Source organism: Rhinopithecus roxellana, chromosome 5 (assembly GCF_007565055.1).
Source record: "Rhinopithecus roxellana isolate Shanxi Qingling chromosome 5, ASM756505v1, whole genome shotgun sequence".
In the NCBI taxonomy this organism is placed as follows: domain Eukaryota; kingdom Metazoa; phylum Chordata; class Mammalia; order Primates; family Cercopithecidae; genus Rhinopithecus; species Rhinopithecus roxellana.
The window spans coordinates 97,990,006-97,995,357 of record NC_044553.1 but is presented as its reverse complement, the minus strand read 5'-3'; positions in this window follow the sequence as shown (position 1 = coordinate 97,995,357).

Sequence of the window (5,352 nt, the reverse complement as noted above, 5' to 3'; positions counted from 1 at the left end):
TGCAGGTTGTGTGTTTACTCTGTTGATTGTTTATTTTGCTCTGCAGAATTACTTTGGTTTCTTTAAGTACCATTTGTCTATTTTTTATTGTTGTTTCATTTACTTTTGAGGTCATAGTCATAAATTCTTAGGTTAGCCCAATATCTAGAAAAGTTTTTTCTAAAATTTCTTCTATTTATTTTATTTGTTTTTTAGTTTGAGGTCTTACATTTAAGTTTTTAATCTACCTTGAGTTAATTTTTGTATGTAGTGAGAGATTGGGGTCAAGTTTAATTCCTCTGCATATGGTTCATCAATTTCCCAAGCACCATTTATTTAAAAAGTGTTGTTTTCCCTTTGTTTACTTTTATTGATTACTTTGAAGATATTGGTTGAAAGTGTATGGATTTATTTCTGAGTCCTCTATTCTATTCCATTGATATATGTGTCCATTTTTGTACCAGTTCCATGCTGTCTTGATAACTGTAGTTTTATAGTACAGTTTGAAATCAAATAATGTAATGCCTCTGGCTTTGTTCTTTTTGTTTAGGATTGCTTTGATTATTTGGCCTCTTTTTTGGTTCTATATAAATTTTAGAATTTTTCTCTAATTCCACAAAAATAATGACATTGGTAATTTGATAAGAATTGCATTCAGGCCGGGCGCGGTGGCTCAAGCCTGTAATCCCAGCACTTTGGGAGGCCGAGACGGGTGGATCACGAGGTCAGGAGATCGAGACCATCCTGGTCTACACGGTGAAACCCCGTCTCTACTAAAAAATACAAAAAAACTAGCCGGGCGAGATGGCGGGCGCCTGTAGTCCCAGCTACTCGGGAGGCTGAGGCAGGAGAATGGCGGGAACCCGGGAGGCGGAGCTTGCAGTGAGCTGAGATCGCGCCACTGCACTCCAGCCTGGGCGACAGAGCGAGACTCCGTCTCAAAAAAAAAAAAAAAAAAAAAAAAAAAAAGAATTGCATTGAATCTCTAGATGCTTAGGAAAGTATACTTATTTTAATGATATTGATTCTCCCTATCCTATCCATGAGCATGGAATGTTTTTAGATTTGTTTGTGTCACTTGTCCTTTCTGTCTTCAGCGGTTGGTAGTTCTCTTGATAAAAGTATTTTATCCCGTTAGTCAAATACATTCCTAGTTTTTTGTATGTGTTTGGCAGTTGTAAATGGAATTGAGTTCTTGATTTAATTCTTATCTTGAGCATTGGTGGTACACAAAAATGTAACTGATTTGTGCCTTAATTTTGTATCCTGATACTTTTGTGAATTCATCTATCATTGTTTTCCTTTTACTCTGGGAATTCCAGTATTATGTTTAATAGCAGTGGTGAGAGTGGATAACCTTACCTTGCTCCAGTTCTTAAGGAATATACTTTCAGTTTTTGATTATTCAGTATAATGTTGGCTGTGGCTTTTACTATTTTGAGTATATTCTCCCTATGACTAGTTTGTTGGGGGGTGGGGGTTAATCATGAAGGATTTTAGATTTTTCTTTTCTTTTCTTTTTTTTGAGACAGAGCCTCACACTGTCACTAAGGTGCAATCTCGGCTCACTGCAACCTCTGCCTGCAAGGTTCAAGCAATTCCCATGCCTCAGCCTCCCAAGTAGCTGGGACTACAGGCACTCGCCACTGCACTGGCTAATTTTTTTTTTTTTTTTTTTTGTATTTTAGTAGAGACAGGGTTTCACCATGCTGGCCAGGCTGGTCTCAAACTTCTGACCTTGTGATTCGCCTGCCTAGGCCTCCCAATTTTTACTTTTATTTCATATCTCTTTGCTACTGTGGGCAACTCGAATGGATATTAAAATACTTTACCTTGCTCCTGCCAGTTATTTTTTAATAACTATGGCAGTTTCACTGAATCCACTGTCTTTAAAAAAAGAATACTTTTTAAAACTGAATAATGTCAGAATAGTTTCCCAGGACTCTTACATATCTCCTCATTTATGTCCTGTATTTTACATTGTATTTGGTGAAAGCAACACTCACTGTAAAATTTCAGTACACAGGATTATTGAAAATGGTTTTTTTCCCCTAAAAATAAATTTATTTATATCACATGTAGCATTTTATATATTGAAACAAAAAGAAAAAATCCTAGATGCATTGTTATTAGGGAGCTTACTACTTTGGCATGCATATATATACACCTTCCCACATATATCTATTTATACACTAAATCTGACTCACATAGTCAGAAAAACTGCCAGTTAGAGTGGAAGAAGATCCATTCCTCAAAACTTTGGTGTTCCTTGGCCTGTAAAGGAATCACTCCAATCTTTACCTCTATTGTCATATATCCATCTTTTGGTGTATGTCTCTGTCTCCTCTTATATGGGCACAAGCCATAAGGATTAGAGCCCACTCAAATTCAGTATCACTTTATCTTGTCTTGGTAACATCTTTCATGTCCCTACTTTTAAATAGTGTCACACTTACAGGTACTGAATGAGAACTTCAACATATCTTTTGTGAGGGACAACATTTAGAACTTCAACATATCTTTTGTGTAGGACACAAGTTAACCCACTTCAGTGTATAATTAAAACTTTCAGGAGTGACAATTATTCTAACACCCAATTCCTTTAATAGGAAAAATATTTATTCTGTTCTCTTTCCATCTCCTCTGGCTAGCACAAGGTCTGACACATAATAAATCCTCAATACACATTGTTGTAAACATGAGTATAAGAGTCAGAACCTATGACTAGGCTTTATTTTTATTTCTTACCAGCCTTGGAAAATCTCTCTGGAATTTTATCCTAAGGCCCATGCTTCAACTTCTAGCCATATTTTAACCCCTTTAACTTTCTCAAGAATTCTCTTCTTAAAAATTATTTTTTTTTGTATATCAATTTCTTCTCTATTAAGTTCCTCCCATTTGCATATAATCATATTCTAAAATGTATTATTTCAAAATATAATTTTCTTGAATCAGGCCCATTCTGATGTGTGAAAGATAGTATTTTGGTTGTAGCTTTAAAATATAAATAAACTATCTACTCATAGATATCTTCCTTTCTTAGATGATATGAAGCACTTGGTTGCTGTTTTCCAAGAAAATAGATAATTTCCATCACTCCTCCAGTGATGACTATTGGCTTTGGTGTAATCGCATTTATACCTCCATGGTTTGATACTACGCATATGTATATACACAATGAATTTCCGTTGCAATGCTGAATCTAAAGTAACGTTTAAACATGACAATTAAACCTAAAATTTAGTATCAGCTTTACACGTAGATTAATTGAAGTGACAAAATTATGACAAATATGATCTTTTTTTGCATACTCACAAATAATGGTAACTATGTCATGATAGCTATTCAAGCAGAAGTAATTGTGAGATGACATCACTGTAAGACAAAATCAACTTCAGAGGCATTCAAATATGGAAATCATGCCTCTTAGGATTTATGAAATGCAGTCAAATGTAAATAGGCATAGTGTAACAAATTTCCAGAAAGAAAGACACAAATAATAGGGAAGAAGTACTTTCGAAATTCATAATATGAAAACATGGTTTATTTTAGGAGAGAGAAGTCTTTTTATGCCCTCTAGCTAACTATTTGGCTGTGTGAAAATTTAGAAGTCAGTGATAAAAAAGAGATAAAACACATATGGAAAAATACATATATTTGGAAATATACTGAAATTGAGACAAAATAAATAAACAGAGAGCTTCTATATTACAACTTGAAAGCTTAAATAGTAAAAATAAAAAGAATACAAAATTACAAGTAAAACGAGGAAAATTTCATTGAAGGAAACTATAGTGTGCACTAGCTTAAATTCTAGCAGCTTTCAGGTTGTAAATGTCAAGATTTCAGAGCAACTGAACACAAAACTATCTGCCATTGTGACCTAAATATTAGGAATATGATTTGTTTTGGTCAGCAGGAATTCATAAAAGGAGGATTGCAATAAGATTGAATTTCTTTTAGGAACAGTGATACAAAATTCACATAGGATGGCCCTTGATATAATTTTCTGACCTTTAAAAAGGCTTTCACTACTCTTTTTAACTAAAGGACTATAATATAATGGAAAAAAAGTATGGCATTGAAGACAAGCCATTGAAACTATGAAAAGATGCTTTCACTATCAAAGAAAAATGTTACTAATAGAAATGGCTTGGAATTGAATACACTATTTGGGGACTTAAAAATTCCACTTTTTAATTGAATAGTAATCTATATGACATATCGCACACACAAAAAGGTAGGACATGTATTCTGTACTAGCCTTGTACATTGGGGCAAATAAAATTCAGTCATTCATAAAATGCTATAATGCATTAAAAATTAAATGATACTGTGATTACATATATGAACTTTTCATATTGAAATTCACATTTTGTTTTTGTAGACGTGCACTCTTTCCATAGATGATCAATCATTGTAAGAATGAGCCATAAGCTGTTTGTCATTTTATGCTAAATAATCAAATTGTAGAAAAGATCAGCTAAAGAAATATCTTAGATATTTCTTTAGTATGGCAAAAAGGTGGCTTTTACATGACTTTTTATTTCAACCCCCATCTTATCTTAACCATATTCTTTCTATAGCAATCTGTATTTACAATGTGTTCATATGATTTTAACTCTCTTTTAATAGCATTATTCTTCTTTTTCACAAATATAATAGCTCTCTCATTCTTTTAATGTTTGAGTCATTCTAAAATCATATTGCAAGCTGCTTATTTGAGCGAAATGATGAACTAGGTATCTTGAAAATCCATCTGCTAGAAACCTTAGAAAATGCTTAAGAAAACAATTTTAAATGCATAACTGTGCTTACAAGAACAACAAAATAAAATATAAAAATTCCTGGAGCAGAAAAAAAGGTGAATTGGAAAGCAAATCAACCTACCTGAGCTAATGCAGTAACAGCTCCAGGAGAAGTTGTTGGGCTTGGCATTCTCCAAGATTGATTATTGATTTTTAAAATTAACTGATTTTATTCTTGCATAATTTACATAAAGGAAAAACATAGATCTGGAGTATACAGTTTTATGAGTTTAGTAGATTGAAAAAAAAAAAAAAAAAAAGGCTGCAACTTGTACCTCTCCTTCTAAACAAGCCCTTTGCAAATATAGTTCTATGCTGACTCTCTGCTGGCCTTGAGACTTGATCTGCCCAATGGGATATTGGAACATGAGACTAAAGCAGAACCTTTGAAAATACTTTCACATGGGACTTGTTCGCTTACATCTCTTGGAAACCCTTAAACCACAACTGTTTGAAAAAGGCAAAACTAGCCTATTGAATGATGATCAACATGTGATCAACCCATCTCTTTTGCTCCAGCTGAAATCTAACCAAACACCACAAATGTGAGTGTCACCATCTTAGA